Source organism: Phalacrocorax carbo, chromosome 1, assembly GCF_963921805.1.
Source record: "Phalacrocorax carbo chromosome 1, bPhaCar2.1, whole genome shotgun sequence".
NCBI lineage: Eukaryota > Metazoa > Chordata > Aves > Suliformes > Phalacrocoracidae > Phalacrocorax > Phalacrocorax carbo.
Window position 1 is genome coordinate 80,731,665 of NC_087513.1, and position 17,469 is coordinate 80,749,133.

A 17,469-nucleotide genomic window follows, 5' to 3' on the forward strand; every position below is an offset into this window, starting at 1 on the left:
CACCACTTCACAAAAAGAAATTACAGTAAGAATACTGAGATTATCACAAATTGAATCAGAGGATTTGAATGCCTAAAATACAGATATTGTGAGCAACTGTTTAAAAGTGACTTACTCCGTTTTTATCATGGATGTTTTATCTCCATTCTTAAATTTCTACAGGTGAAGAGGAGCAGGGGGGAACAGAGGAGGAACATTGTCTTGAGTCCTCTTGCAAATGATTTGTACTTTTATTTCCCACATACTTCAAGTTGACGCTTAAAAATATTGTACGTATGTTGCAACAGTCTATAGGTGGCTGGTGGATGTGATTTCACATTTTTAGGAGACTTATTAGCTCAGGACCGGTAACACAGTTCAGGTACATTTCATCTGTAAGTAAGTTAGCCACTCAGTCCAGTGATAAAAAAAAATAGTTCCCTGCCTACTGTGAAAACAATAAGCAACCTCTGTATACCTCCAAGTGAGCAGATTTTTCTATCACAACACCTGCTGTTTAAATTACTACTTAAGATCCTAATAGCAAGAAAAGGATATTAGATAAGCAACACAATGTCTTTACAGTTTTGCAAAATACCAAGTACAAAAACTCATTTATGCTTAAGAACCCGACACCCTGGTGGTTTGCTAAGAGCCACAACAGTTAACACGCACCAGCTTCAAAGCCAAATCACTGATGCACAGAAGCGTGATAAAAGCTCTTCCTTCCTGTTCTATATATTGGCAAACTAGTCTGACAGAAATCACTTACCCGCAAGATTCAGATAGTTCTGAGCGACATGGTTCTTGGCCAATTTTTTACCTTAAGACTTAAAAGAGATATATTTTAAAAATACATTCCTGCCTATAGAATATCCTGTTCCACACTGCACAAGACTGACAACCACCAGTTGTCCACTATAAATGCTACAGAGTAGGGTTTCATACCTTATGAAAAGCAAGTATATAAAAACCGTTAATCTGTCAATTACTCTCATAGTTTACAGATCTAGAAAATAATCATGCCCATTAAACTATGACCTTCTTTTAATGAAAGCAGGTACTATTTTAAATGTCCTGGCAGCACACTTTGCATGAGGATTTTAACAGTTACCTCCCTTGTTCACCTGAAGCCATTTAGATTAAGTCAAACTGTTTAGAGTTTTTCCAAAAAAAAGTTCACTTACCATCCAGAAAAGGGTTCCAGTGGCAAATTCAGAATAATGCTCTATAGTAGATAGTACACTGAATATTAAACAAATCAGCACCAAGAGAAAGCTGTAAAAAGAAAACAGTGCTTAATGAGTCGTCATATTGAACCGTAAATCTAGATCTAGTTTTAGCTCTCTCATTCACACAACTTTTTTTCATCACAGGTACTTTGTGTTTAATCAGTTAATTCTTCCTAGTCAAGTGAATATCATCATTTTGCATTCAATAACCTTTAAGAAACATGGAACAAAAATGACAGGAATGCTGAGCACCATAAAATCAATGGGTAAAATTCACATTATCAAGTATAATTTCCCATAGAAGCTTGTCATAGTGAATATTTCCTGTTTCACTGGTTGCTTATGTGCTGCAGTAGAAAGATATCATAACTGATAATGCATTAAAGTAGAATTAGAGATATGATTGGAGTGAGGAACAGTACCTTAATGAAAAATGTTCCATTAAATGCATTCCATAAATTCAAAACATACATAAATACAGAAGAAACAGCTACTACCACAGTATTTCTAGTATCACCATTCAAATCAAGAAAAAAGTTCAGAAGTCTCAAAATATATACTCGTGCCCCTCAAAATAGTTTGAAAAAAATAATTGAAAAGTAATGAGGATTGGAAAACAAAATGTGTAATTAAATCCTAGCTGATTAAATGCTCAAATTGCTGGCAGAATATCCATTACTTTGATGTGTACAATGTCTTGGCAGTCTTTCCACCATTGATAATATGTTAAACATTTAAACAATTGGTGAAAATAAATTATGTATAAAGCACTCGGATGGACAGACCAGAAAGGCAGAGATCTGATGTATTTGCACTACAGTTTTCACCATGTCTTAAGGTCATGCAGAAAACGAGAAAAGAAAACTGACATTTCTTCCACTAACAGCCCGAGACATTCCCTCTCGCGTACCAGCTCTTCCAGCTGTCACTTTCTCTGATTCCATGCCAAGAGGTTGTATCTAAACCCCTATACTCCCAAACCAGCAATTAAAACCTTAATAGTCCTGCATAAGATAAGACATTTCTCCAATGAGAAACCCTTCTGAAGAAGATAAACACTACTGACAATGCTAGCTCAAGAAATTCAAAGCAAACGATTGACTAACAGCCCTGATGGCTGTACTGTTAAAATTGTGAGATTTCAGCAAACAGAAATAAACACACTAACTACACCTAGTGTGCTTTTGGTAGGTTTTACATGAAAAATATAGGAGGAAGAGCTTACCAGGAAGGGGAAAAATTAATGTTCAACCTAGAGACTAGTGACAAGATTAACTCCCTAGGATTCTGTCCAGGGACTTTCCCTCATCAACACTTTTATCAGCGTTACAGAAGAGGAGATGAAATACACCTCATCAAGTCCACACACAACACCAAACCAGAGGTTCAGTCAATAAACCTGAGGGCAGAGCCATTGCTTACAGGTGCCTGAACAGGGTAAGAAGCAATCTTACACGGGTCTCATAAAACTCAACATGAAAGAACATCAAGTCCTGCACATAGTATGGGGCAGGCCCAAACCCACACTGGATGAAGACTGCCCATATTTTGGGCTGCATCTCCTGTAGCTCTGCCAGAATGTGAAGGGCAGTGATGGTCCCTTTTGCTGGACTACACGTGGGGTGGTGCACACAGATGGGGCCACAGGGTACAGCACAGAGGTCACACACCAGAGGGAGCTTGGTGGAAGGGAAAAGCAGCATGGGGACAACCCTCCAGCATGGGCAGGGAGAGGTGCCACCACCCTAATGGCAGAGGAAGCCCTGCCCCTACTGCCCACGCTGTGTCCCACTTGCCCCAAAGTCCTGTACATCTTCCAGTCATCTTGTCTGTTCCCTTCACCTGCTTCTGCCCCCAGGGTTAGCCATTTCGTAAAACACAGTACACCACTTTTTCACAGACTGCCCTGTGACTGGCTGATAGGACCACTTGCCCTTTCCTGTCTACACCAGAAAGGCATCAGAGCAGGATGCTCCTGCCTAAGTTAGACCTGTAGACCCACATCTTTTATGTCATACCCCACATGTTTTCACATGTTTTCATACTTCTCGATGATTGGATGGTTGCCATTTTTTTAAAACTGTCATACCCACATGATCTCAGACCACCCACTGACTGACTGGTCACTTCCTTTGGACCAGGAAGTACCCATATTAAAATATATATATACACTTTTGTATATACATAGGTTTCTATATATAGAAATAGATACACAAAATATATAGACTATAGAATTGTGGTGGGTTGACCTTGGCCAGCTGCCAGACGTCCACTGAGCCACTCTCTCACTCCCCCTTTCTTGAGAGGACAAGGGGAAAAAATAAGATTTAAAGGCTTGTGAGTCAAGATAAAGACAGGGAGATCACTTACCGGTTACTGTCACAGGCAAAACAGATCCAACTTGGGGAAAATTAATTTAAATTATTGACAGTTAAAATAGATTTGGATAGTGAGAAACAAGGAAAACTAAAACATCTCCCCCACACCTTTCCTTTCCCTGGCTCAACTCCTCTCCTTCATTGCCAGCTCCTCTACTTGCCTCCCTCACATACAGCTCGAGCAGCACAGGGGGATGGGGAATGGGGGGCTGTAGTCAGTCCATAACATTTTGTCTCTACCCCTCTTTCCTCCTCCTCACCCTGTTCCCCTGCTCCAGTGCAGGTCTTTCCACAGGCTGCAGTCCTTCAGGATAAACCTGCTCCAGCATGGTCTCTCCAGGGGCTACAGGGAAATCTCTGCTCTGGAACCCAGAGCACCTCCTCCCCCTCCTCCTGCTCCCCTCACCTCAGTGTTTGCAGGGCTGTTTTTCACACTTTTTTTCCTGTCACCTCACAGCCTATGCTGTGTTTTTGGCCCTTCCTAAATGGGTTCTCCCAGAGGCACTCCACCTGTGGCTGAGGGGCTCTGCTGTGCCCTGCAGTGGGTCTGCTAGAGCCAGCTGGAACTGGCTGTGTCTGGCACGGGGCAGCCCCGGCCCCTCCTCACAGAGGCTGCCCTGCAGCCCACCCTGCCAGTGCCTGGGCACCAGCACCCAGTACAAGAATATAAAATATGCAATATAGAATATAAATATAAGTATACATTAAATATAGATATAAGTGAGTACACAAATAGGCATTATGTATTACTTATGTACTCATAGATGCACTTTATATACATATGCACTACAGAGTATATGTATTTATATCCATGTATATATAGCATATATACACATACGTAGATAAATTATATATAAGATATATATCAGGAAAAGCATATATATATAATGTATAAAGCATGCTTTAACAAGAGCTAATTAAATGAATAATTAATATTTAAATGTGAATAGAAGGTTAATTAACCCAAGTAAAAGGCAGGTTCAGGGCCCCCTGTTTTACAAGGCAGCTGAACAAGCACTAACATGTATCAGCTGGGGGAAGACCGGAAGGGTAGGGGGTACGAGCATGCTGGGGGACAGGAACAAGTTGGAACATGCTTGAGGATGACCCCTGTGCAGCCCCCTCTGCGTGGAAAACAAAGACCCATCCTGTGAGCTTCACCAACAGAGCCCCACATCCAGCCCCAGACAGCCAGGGTGGCCATGGCCACCCCATGTAATTGGGTCAGTTGCTGGGCTCAGCACAGTGCTGCATGGCTTGGGCAACACTGACTGTGAAAATGGGAACCCCCAACCATCTGGGGCCAGGCTTCTCTGTACAGCGAGAATTACCAGGCAAGAGCCTACCACTTCTAAACTCCATGCAATGGTCCCAGTCACAGCACCCTATACGGTCTTCCTAATTACTAGTGTAATTAATCATAGCACTTCATGACTGTACGTCACAATATCCTTCAAAATCTGTTACAAATGAAACCCAATCACAATGACACAATGCAAATATTTCAAAGAACTTGCAGTGTTGATGGTACATGATTTTGCCCATCCTAGAATTTACTTTGGGTTTTCCAAAAGGTAAGAAAGTATGTTTTTCTCCCCTGGCAAAGCTGAACAATGCTCCAGTACATCCAACTCTCTTGATTATGGGATTCAGTTTAATTACCACTGGATCAACTCCTCTGTGGACGCTTTTTCTCCAATAAGTAGAAAGAGAGAAAAAGACCATTTATCCCCAAAGTTTGTGATAACATAGCGTCTCGTGTTGAGGAGCTTTGCCGCTTTCATTCTACAAAGTGGCACAACAACAAACACTAGTGACTAAAACTTCTGTCAACAGAACTTAGATTAATTAGTTCTTCAAATCCAAGCCCAAGAACAATAAATCTAGAACAGGTACAGCAGATACAAGAAGTGAAGTATGCTTTTAGGGACAATTTCACTATTTAGTAGTCAGTATAACCATACTGATTAATTATTTGCATACAATATCCATAAACATCAAATTTTTAGTAGCCTAAATAAAATGGTGCCAATTCTGAATTCCAAATGGGATTCAGCTTTTTCTAATAAAAAGCTAAAATTTACCCGATTCATTAAAGTAACCAATATTTTATGCTTCCTAACAAAGTAATTTGCTGTCAGGGAGCAGTGAGAGTGAGGCTGCTCCATTAAAGTCAGGCACCAAGGGTGACAACAGCATAGGCAAGGCCATCCCCTAATTTCCCAGGATGCAGATTTGCAATACCTGAGGAGGGCTGAGGTGGGGAGAGCAACCAGCTCCATCAGCACTTCAGTGATTTGTCACACAAGGTGAGGTAGGGAGTCAGGTCCAGTGTCCATTCAAGAAGCCCGGGCAAGAACAGCAAGGGATATGACTGTAACACAGGTTCGACATCTGTTGAAGAGACAGGGACTGGTACAAGACCAGAGACAAAGCTACCTACTACATAGATTCAGGTTTAGCACTTGCAGAGAACTACTTGTGCACAGAAACAACCAGAATACACATTTGTCTCAGATGGACGGTAGACTGAGCCAATATTTATACAGCACATTCAAACCATGACTAGAACCAGGGAAAAAATGAAGAATGCTACTATCAATGGGCACACAAGGGCTGTTCAGCTTTCCTCTTCCTCTTGTAGGAATGCTTCAGAGTTTTAGAAAGCCTCAGGATACCCAGGAATACTGAACAGAGGATAACAAACACTGAAAACAATTCTCATTCACATAACTGGTACACTTGGTCCAGTCATTCACACCCTGCAAGTCAATTGCATGTAAGTGTTAACACAGGCAAAGAGAGACAGTTGTTTCTTGGCTGCCACACAGACAACAGCTGACTTTCTTCAAGCCTAAAACTGGATTTGAAGGTAAAAAACCCATCCTGCTTAATATCTAAAGTCAAAGGGAAAGCATGATACAAGAGAAACTGAAGCAAATAAACTTCTTACTGGAAAGATTACATTAAAAAAAAAAAGGATAAAACCCCCATCTTTTTTACATGATTGTTTCTCAAAACCAACATAGAGTCCAAATTCAACGTATGACCCTTTTTAATAAAACTGGATATTGAACATTACTGTTAGAAGAAGGGCTTCCAGGGGTGGTGGGTGACTGCCACAGGGATCGTTGTGTCCCTTCCTGCTCAGCAAGTGTTTCTGGCAGCTGTGAGTCAGATGGGTGACTGTGAGAGAGGAGAAAGGACACACAGAAGAGACAGAGCAAGGTGGGGAAAACTGTAAGAGACAAATAAGCTTCCCTCTTCTGAGCAGCAGCAGCCCTGTAGCCCATCTAAGACAACTCACCCGAGACAAGCTGATGGTTTTGGATGAGCTGGAGGAGTATCCACTGCCATAACATGTCACCATGGCTGAGGTCCCCCCAAGAAGACAAAGCAATGGACAACCCTGCAAGACAGCCATCACCTCTCGTCCCCACCAGCCTGCACCCAGCTCCCTCAGGAAGCCCACCATACTTAGTCAATATCTACTTTCAGGGCTGAGCATACTGTGCAGCACTGGCAAAGGCCCTCTGATGGCTCTTGTCCACTGCCAGAACTGCGACAGGGATTTCACATGGATGACAGCTATTGCTCCTACCCCTCCTGCATCCCTTTAGGGGTCATTCAGGAAGGACAATGTACCTAGCACAGGCTTGGGACACTCGCTGGGAACCATGATCTTCTCACCTGACTTTACTTCCCTAGCACCTCTTGCTAATTTCTCCCTTTCTCTCCATCAACTAATGACAACTCCATCTCCTTAGTGTTGTCCCCCTGCACAGGTTTCTGACACCTGTTTGCACTTTAAAGATGTCTACCAATTATTTACTGTTACAGTATAATTACTCTGTAGTTACTGAAGAGTTAGTCAAAGTACACATACTTTGTAGTGACTGTTTTTTATAAAGTGGAAGACCAAATCTGCTCAGGACTATTCTGTGTGATGCTCATCTCAGGAATTTGTGTGATTATATTCTCTTCTTAGGTTATTTTTAACTATTTCTGTCAGCTACAGGTGTGCAAGTCATTTATTTGAACTCTTAGTCTCCTTTCAGACCTTGTTTAAGCGATGAATAGCAAATGGTACATCTCTAATACGCTGAAACAGTAGCTACCTTGGTGAGACAGTTTACACTGGCAGCCCAGGCACTTCATGTGTAAGTTTTGTTTCTACAGAAACAATTAAGGTTGTGGGCTTTTTGTAAATCAGTACTGTGAAACAGAAGGGGAAAAGATCATCTATATAGCTCTATTTTTAAAATTATTTTGCTGATGAACTTGCAAAGATAATGGCTCCTCTGTGTTTACTCTGAACTGTGAGCTCTGCTGGGATAAGAATGGCTATCCACTGCTATGTCTTTTGTGTCAGGTATTACTGTAAAGTAGATTTTCACATGCTATTTAGGTAAGCGTCATACCATAACATTGTAAGATGATAACTAAAACCAAAATAGCACTAATGCTTATCATGTAAGTTTGGGGTTTCCACAGAAGTAAAGGACTAACCAGTCTAAATTATTTGATTGGCAAAACTTAGGGATTCAGAAATGAACTCTTGAAAATCAGACATGCAATTCCACTATGCATGCTACAGGAAACAGGAAGCAATAATAAATGGCATTCTTTCCAGCTTTGTAAATCATAACTCACAAGGAATTAGACAGAACGCTGATGTTTATTATAACACTTAAAGGTAATTATCTATGGTACTTTTTTGTTTTCATGACCTTAACAAATATTTTAAATCGTTTTTCTTTATCTAGCTGATTTATTTCAATACAAATAAAAATTTATGATTTGAAACATTATACCTATCGAACACAAAACAGAAAATGGATTTCCCTTTTTTTCTTTTAAAAAATATAATGGGAATATAACAGAAAATGAACTGTATAAATTGGGTAAAGTTCATGTGAAGGATGACTTTATCATGCCATATTATAGAAGAATGACTAAGAAAACCAGTTTCATAAACTGCAATGTTTGTGAGCTTTTCTTGCAGGCAGCTTTTATTTCCAGTGCTCAGTTGCTACTACAAATGACAGTAAATACGCGGTCAGTTCCCAGTCTGTCTTGTCTGGAGCTGCCCATGGATTCTGTTATCAGCACCCTGCTCTGTCCACTCTACTTGGGTGCTGTGGATTAAAACAGGCATCCTGTTGGTGAGGACACTGTCCCTGCTTATGGTGGGGTCAGCCTCTGCTCCTGGTTTGTTCCCTCTCACGGAGTACCCCTGACCTTTCTGCACCCTGACAAACCCACAGGAAAGAGCAGCAGAAAGAGATCGTTAGGCAGAGTCAGAGGAAGAAATGGTCACATATCACCTCAACCTCTTACAATGCTCACCATTTTTGTGGAAGAGTTTTGATGGATTGAGTGTAACCTGTGCTGAATATACAGAAAGTTGAGACCAAAGATTAAGAAGGGTGAGGGTTTAATGTGCTTGATTGTTTGTGGTGGTCTCCTTTTTCCAATAACTGAATCAATGATCAGAAGTTTGTGTTGTTTGGCAACAAAACCCTCAGAATTCCCAGGCTTGAGACTGCTCTGCCTGTGACTCCAGGCTCCTAGCCAGATTGTTTGGGTGTTGACTGGGGAGGTGGCAGATGTGGGTATAAATCTACTCAGTCTTGGAAGGGCTCATAAGCCCAAGCACATGTTTTAGCTCCAAAGCAGAAGCAGCAGGAGCGAAGTAGAAAGACTGGGCCAAACACAGGGGAATGATTTTAGGCACCTAATTGTAAGGAGGCGGTTTCAGATTATAAAACCTGTTCTTACCTAGGCATATGGTTCAGGGCTGTTGGTTCTATTCCGACGGTCTGACATCTTCATCTACTGGTAGAATTAATAAATAAAAATTATACTGCATTGATTTCCAAAGGGGAGTTTTTCAAATTTCAGTATTTTTTCTGAAAATTGCTCTAAGGAGACTAAGACACCTAAAGAAGCAAGCTTTTTGAGGTTCCTACCTAACCCCTCAAGGGTCAACCATCTCCTAGATGCCTTCAGTAAACATCTCCTGATGCCTAGCTGCTATCTGGTTGTCTTGAACTCTATTCCTGAGCATGCCCTGCATTAGCCTTGTCTTAGCTGAGAGCCAGCTGGTAAAGGCCTGAGATTCAGCAGCACTGTGTAAAAAAACAAGCCAAACCTGTGCTGCCAGGAGTAAAGGAGACAAGAAGCCCACAGGAAAACATGTTTATCATGCTTACTGAAAAGTAGAATCTGATTTCTCTGAGTCTCTCATATTCAGGAATCTGTTTCACAACTTTTGATGGTGTTAACAGAGGAAAATATGTTCATGGTGGGCATCTTAATGATTTCTAGTTCTTCATTAATGTCAAATACCCTGGGCTGAAATGTCTTTAGAAAAAATAAGGCTGAAAGGGAAAAGAGATACAGATAACACATCTTAGTCATGGCTAGCAGTGCTTTTAGCACAGGACAGATCTTAGCCACGTTCTCGTGATTTGCTAGTTACAAAGCGCATCACCGAATCCTGCTACTTCTTTCACTTCAACATACACAAGTTGCTGAGCATATTATTCAGCAGTCTTACTTCCAGCCCCAAATGTTCGTCTCTTTGAAAATGGTGGTATGTTACGGGGGTACAGAGAAGACCTGTCCAAGTAATAATAAAACTAATACACAGCTTTAATAAGCTGCTACACCGACCAAGATAAACCAGCCAGCAGAGGGAGCAAAAGCCCCACTTTCTTCCCGCAGGCAGTATTACTGGAAAGTGATACTCCAAAAAGAGAAAACCAGAGAAAAGAGTTGAGAAGAGACACTGAAACTCAAGCCAGCCTTCGTCAAATGTAAAAGAGCAAGTTGATAAGGAGTTTACAGCATAAGTGTATTGCCAGTGTCCAACACTAGAAGCGCCTAGGCATGGAACTATGCAAATCTTTAGCCTTTCCTTAACACAGTAGCACTGCTTTCCATGTAAAGACAATGCAGATACAAAAGTATAAAACCTGCAGGGTTATAAGAGTCTCCTTTTCTTCTTACATTTAATATGAGAGGAGTACATTAGTACACAGAAACCCTCACAGACACTGAGTCCCCCAGTTGGTGCTGTACTCTATCAGGCAGATTCTTTACCCAGACAGCTTTTACTTCCAATTAGCAATCCCAGTCACAGGTAAATAGAGAAAGACACAAAGAGGTGAACAGACTTATCCATACCTCAGGAGAGTGTCAGAAGCATACAGAACTTGGATCTCTTGAAGCTCAGACCATCCTCCAGTTAATAGCCATGGGAACACAGGAACTACGCTGGTCCCTGAGATAACCACACCAAATAACTCAAGCATGAATTTACCAAGCAATTCTTGAAACTAGCCAGTCTCTTCGTTCTCATCTTTTTCATGAGACTGATGTTCCACTCCTACAATTGTTACAGATCTTACTGCTAGGCAAAATGCATGTATAAATCTACGAAAAGCTTCCTCTGAGTATAGCCCCTCAATTTCTTCCAGATCCCTGCCATTTCAGTTACCTTCTTTCAAAATCCCTTTGTCTTCTTTTGCTGCCCTCACTACTAATAAATAAAAAAGCCAGGGGTAATTCACATCCTAAATATTGTCTATCAGGATACTGGGGATGACATTGCACCTTACACCTTTCCTCCTTTTCCACTCTAAGTTAAGCTAAGAGAAGAATTGGATATTCTTACAGATGCTGCAGATATTGCCACTATATCTCCAACCACAACTCCTATTAGGCCTCAGAAAAAGTAACCAAATTTGTAGACCTCCAAAAAAAAAGACGTTTATGAAAAAATTGAGAAAAGGGTGATGCAAAGTGCCAAGATGTATGTGCATAAGGATGCATAAGGGAGGACAGTTGGTCCCATTTACTAAGGGACCAAAAACTCTCCAATGGCTGCCAGTACAGCCTGCAAATTTTGTAACTTCCAGGTAATTGTTGTTTCCCCCTGTACCTATGTGTTGAGACTCCCTCTCTCTCTTTTTCCATTTCCAAAACACACATTAAAACCATTCAAAGGACCCTTTAAATTCACTTAATTTATAGCACTACATATTCTGGCCAGTGAGTGTCACTCCTTCCCAGTGAATAAAAAAGGCATCATTTTGGTAGCACAGGATAGGCTGGGCATTCTATGGATAAAGTATCATGTCCTCATATAAAATGCATTTATTTGAAATGTAGTATTGCTGCTGATGACTTTTGGTCATAAAAGATCAAGACTTGCTTTTTGCAAGAGGGGAAGGGTTAGCTTCAGAGCACCTGGACATATTCCAGTTTCAATAATCTCCTTTCCAAATCCAAATCATAATGTAAAACACTCCTGGTAATGTCAAACAGAAATTTTTTCTCTTTGTACACTACACTATTGACAACTTCAGGCACTGATGTGCCCACATCTAGTGACCATGCCTGCCACTTCTGTCAAGTGCATGACACAACAGAATGATACCTACAAAGCATATGAAAGTTCAAGCTATCGGTGAAGATACACTTGAGACTGGCATTAAGAGCAAGGCAGGCAAGGATGGTATCAGCTCTAAGCAGTACTGGGCTACCATACAGTGTTATTCCAAGACAGCTCAAAGTAGAGGCAGATGGGCTTGAGACTCTTGACCTTGATTCCAAAAAATGAGAAATTATTACAGCCTGTTTATTGGAACCTGGAAGAATAACAAGCCTGACACAGAAATGTTGGGTAAGGTCAGAAAGCCTGATATTTCAGACTGAATGTCAGAAAGCACAACAATTAACACCATGATGGGGAAATGAGTGGTTTCTTTGTCCAAGTGATAAAAAGCCATGCTAAGCAGGGTCAAAAGCAACTGAACCATAAGCATGAGGGCAGCTCACACAAGGTGAGCACAGATAAAGTTGCAGTGAGGACAAAGTCAAAGATAACCATAAACTAATGAGTGAATAAAGGGCATCAAGTTCCTCACAACTACCAAGAGCAAGAACAGCAAAAACAACAAAAAAAACCACCAACCAACCAAAAAACTCAAAAAATAAGAAAGCTTGGTTCAAAAGCAGTTCACCTCATCAACCAGTAACCCATGACCTGATAGTAAAGTTCTTGTTCCAGTAATCTCTAATCACAACAAAGCTCTGGCACAGAAACAATAGATTTAGAAAAGAAGACTGTACAATAATTTGTATGGAATTAGAGACACGTGCTGCAGGTATCAGTCTGTTGCACAGCTCAGCAGGAAATTGCAGTGGCAGAATACTTGCAAGTAGTTTGTCACAGAAGAGAGCTATGTTTAATTAAAAAAAAAAAAGTTCTTATTGAGCCCACCTTGGCTGAAAGATACAGCCATCAATTGTGCTCAGTTGTAAATCCTAAACCAATCTCAGCGATTTTTCCCTTTTATGTGATGGGAAGACCGTATTTATTTTCCAGCTAGGCAATTTATGTGGGGAGTAAAAAAAAAGTGTTAGTAGATTTAAAAACTGCTAATAATTACCCAGACAATTGTCAAGGTCCTGTGGGCACTGATCTCGGCCTGTCCCAGTCCCCAGGGAGAGGCCCGATGCCTGGGGCTGGGACAGCCCTGGCTGCCCCTTGTCCTGCCCTGCTCCCTGGCTGGTGGTGTGCAATGGGTTCTGGCTGCAAGGTCCTGCCCTGCTGGTCCTGGGGAGCCCCCCGTGCTTCCCAGGCCCTGGAGAGCTGCTGGCCCCCACAGAGCCCCGACAGCATCCAACCATTCCTCGCCAGGCAGGGAGGACTAACTGCTTCCACTGATCCCCTTTCTGCACTGTAACATTGTGTTACTGCTTCCACATGACGCTTTCAAATTGCACTGAAACAGGTACTTTTGTAGAATTGTTTTTAAATCCACTGTCCTATATTGAAGCCTTTCAGTGAGATACAAAACTGTGCTTACTGAATGCTCAACTGCTGTTTTAGGCTGCAGCTGCTATTTATTACACCAAAGGTGAATTCAGTTTTCCTAAGTGAGTAACAACGAAATACTACAAAAGTGAAGGCATGATCTGGGGTTGATCGTGTCCTCCTAGTTCCAAAATATCTCATGGATTAATGAGGAGCCTCTTCCTAGGTAGCCTGGTAGAGTTTGCGCTATTAGATGTCAAAACCTAGATATCACTTTTCACAACTGTGATTTTACCATAATGTAGGTTAGTCTAAGGTTTTTCTTGCTGAACACCTGTTTTGATTATTGACTACACCAACTGTATTAGTACTTAAGGATCTAGTTTGTATTTTTTTTAATCTGAAGAGTATATTTAACCCTTTCTAATTAAAAAAAAAAAAAAATAGAAACAAGGAGAGAAACACACACAGGAGAGAAAAGCCTTACATTGCAATCTTACAGAAGTCTTTATAAAAATACTGCTTCTTTAGCTACCACTGGATTAAAGGATTTCTAGAACAGGTTGTAGCCCCAGCAGGAATGGGTTTTCCTTCACACAAAAACCTCTGTGACTGCAGCACATCTACCTCTTGAGCTGAACTAGGGAACATATTACCAGCAGATCACCCAGACTCCTAAAGACCATTTTGCTTCCTGATGTATTAGTGAGAGAAAGCACGGATCCCACAGTCTGACCCAGTGTTGCCAATACTGCATGACTGCTAACATGTGATTGATTATTCATTCAAAATGAGAATATTTTGCGGAGTGAGAGACAGACAAATATGTTATAAATCAAGCCTGGCTTAAGAAGATTCTTAAGAAATTAAGGGTGGGGCTCAGACTGAAGAAAGCAGCTGGGCACTGTCCAGCTCTTAGTTCATTATGATGGGGAAAAAGGCAAGAAGGAAGAGGTATGCCAGTTTTAGTTTTTGTAACCTGTTTAAGATGGTCTGCTTATACACAAGGAAAGGGTTCCCACTGTAACGAATTTCCATTCAGAACTATTATCTGATGCTTTTTACAGCTTTCTAAGCATGTAATATATAGTTGGTCAAAGGACTGGAGTGCTGTATTTTCCTCTATATTAAGGGAGGGTAATTCCTGGCAAAGGGCTATGATGGAGGATTGCAGGGGGAAGCTAATGTGTAAAAGGGTCATGGCAAAATAAAATATCTGACTGAAGTACCTCAAGCTGTTGATTGGGGTTTTGCTCACTTGATAATTTCTTGTGCTTCTTTTGTCTTGTTTTGATGATAAAGATTCTTTTCTGTTCATGGTGTGTTTTCTCATCTCCATAGATTTTGCAACTAAAATGGTTATTCTCTACAGAGATGGCAAATTGTGGACACCATTTCAGATGCCAAACAAGAGACAACAGGAACCTGTCTTGCAGGTAATAATTTAATTACATTACTTTAATTTCTGTTATACCCATAAATGGTGATCACTCCTAAAAATTACTGTAGGATAAGTTATTTAATTTAATATTGCAAATAAAACATATTTTATTCCTTGAATTTTTTATTGATACTGAAGGATCACAAACATTTAACAACACTTGAAGGGCTCTTTATCTCTTATTTTTGAGTTTTTAGAGTTAAAACAGTGAAAGTTAAAGATATATATAATTAAATTTAAACGTCATTCTGTTAATATAATATTGATTCTAGGAATCAGTACACTAAGAAAGAGGTAAAACAGGTTTGGATTTTTATTTTGGATATCAAGACAAAATAACTGTAAAAATCCCAAAATAGAACCATTGAAAGTGTTATTAGTTGTCCATAATTTGGGCGATGAAAACAAACACACTCAAATATATCAAAATAAAGTTAAGCTTCTCACTAGTATAGGCATCTTGAAAAGCAGATGGCATTTATTGCTTTCTGTATCCAAAGGTCAGTTTTCATGCTTATGAGAGCTCATACTCAAATCAAATTCTGTGTATTTTTATATACCATAAAAGATAAAAGTGATAATTACCTGTTGGCTTCCTGATGCGTTCAAAAAAATTAAAAATTAATAAGTCTTTTGTCTGTAGGTTGCCGTGACTATTTCAGAAGCTGTAAAACATGCTGATTCCATGACAGCAGAATTTGCTCCTGACTTCAGCTCTGCCCCATAATCTTCCACTTGAAAACATAACCTTAAAAATAATATACTACATATTGCCATTGTCCATCTGAATCTACAGAGAACCCAAAACAGCGGAAAGAACACATCAGGCGTCTGAGGGCACCAACAGGCTCCAATTGCCCTGAGGTCCATGACCCATGAAGATGAACCCAGTATATTAGGTCTTCCTGCTAATGCCTCACCACCCACTTTCCCCCAGCAATCCACTCCTGTCCTGCACATATGGTACAAGCGCATCCAGAACAACATGGGAAGCAGATTTTGATTACTAGATTAGTTTGTGGAAATCTTCAGTACCACATCAACTGGCAGGGCTACGGACCAGATTAGTATTCCTGGAAACCGGCAGTCAACATGCATGAAGCTAAAACAAGTGCTTTTTACAAATCCCCCTCCAAAACCAGACCTTTGCAAAGTGCAGGGACACATCTTGACAAGAAGAGGATTGCTCTTAGGGCTCCAAGTGCATCAACAGACTCTATTTGCTCTGGTCAGCCTCTTAGTACACTCAGTGCCCTGGAAGTAATGTGTGATTACTTCCCAAATTCACCTCAGGGTGTGTTTACACAAATGTTACTGGAGCTGAAACAGGTACACCTGGGCTTGCTTTGAACTGGCTAGCCTGGGAACCAGAGTCCCTCAGCACAGGTTAGCTGCCTAAAATGCTATGTGTGCTTTCTGGTCTGCTGTGGTAGCAGTATCTGGTCTAGCTAGTTTAAAGTGAGCGCATATATGCTGCCGTGTCCTGCAGCAACATGTCCTCACAGACCAGCTCAGGAAACCTGCAGCCCAATAGCTGTGCAATCTTGTCAGATGTTAAACAAAGCAGCATTTCCACTCTCGAGTTTCTCTTTACACCTAGCACCTCCCTCCACATCCCCTGCTGCTACCCGCCTGCAGCTGCATCCCGCTCTGTACCTTCCTTACCACCACATTTCTTGCACTTTGTATCACCCCTGTTGTCCCACAAAACCATACAGAGGAGCCAGAGCTATACATCAGGTTGAAGGGAAAGCTGGCAGAACAGAACAACAGTGAGGGCTAAGGGAGCCCACAAGACCATAAACTTATGCAGAGTATAAGCTTCCTCCTTGCTCTTTGCAGAGCAAACAGAGATTCTGGGCCAGCACTCACATGATAGCAGGATGACTTTCATGACCTCAGTGGTACTAGCTTGAGAAAAGGAGAAAAGCAGGATGCAAGCCTGAAAAATAATCCCTAACTGTATGGAAATGAATAGCTTCAGCAACAGTGCCATTTCTGCAGCTGTGTTCCACAGCCCTTTGTATGTGGAACAAACCACTCTGCATTGACAAAAACTATATTTTATTGTCTGTTACATTTCAGGTGTCACTGGGAAATACTGTACAAGTTTATTTACAGTTCATTCTTTCCAAAAATAACATGAAGAAAAGAATTGTTCGGTAGGCATATACAGCATTAGTTATTACACAGAAGATCCAGAATACAGAAACAAATAATTTTTTATACTGTGGATAGTCTCAGTAAAAAGCTCTGTCTTTCCAGTACTATCTATCAGCTGAAAGTAGTGAACAAACCAAGACTCTCAGTCCTACTGCTCATGCATGCACTTAACGTGGCAATTTTCTGTCGGCTTCCTCCCGGCTCTATGACTGTATTATTCCATCCAGTTTTGAGTCCCAGAACAGGCTCTTCTGAGTGCAGGAGGTGTCTTATACCAAAGCCTTCCCAATACCAAGAGCTCCTTTTTGATCACAACTCCCCAGATGCTCGAAACCTCCCCCACTAGCAAAGCTTTACATTCCAAACACATCTTTTCTTCTTTTTTCCAAGCAACCCCAAACAGAGGACCTAGACCTGCGACACTCCAATAATCTTGCTGTACAGCCT

At 41.0% G+C, this 17,469-nt stretch overlaps 1 long non-coding RNA gene across 1 annotated transcript in view; it reads right to left on the reverse strand.

Moving 5' to 3' along the window:
* Window positions 1–1,178: 1,178 nt before the first annotated feature.
* LOC135315216 (uncharacterized) overlaps window positions 1,179–17,469 on the reverse strand; it is a 31,433-nt gene continuing 15,142 nt past the window's right edge. Inside the window, exon 3 of the long non-coding RNA XR_010374670.1 lies at window positions 1,179–1,257. This is a non-coding gene — a long non-coding RNA (uncharacterized LOC135315216). The remainder of the gene's footprint in view (window positions 1,258–17,469) is intronic.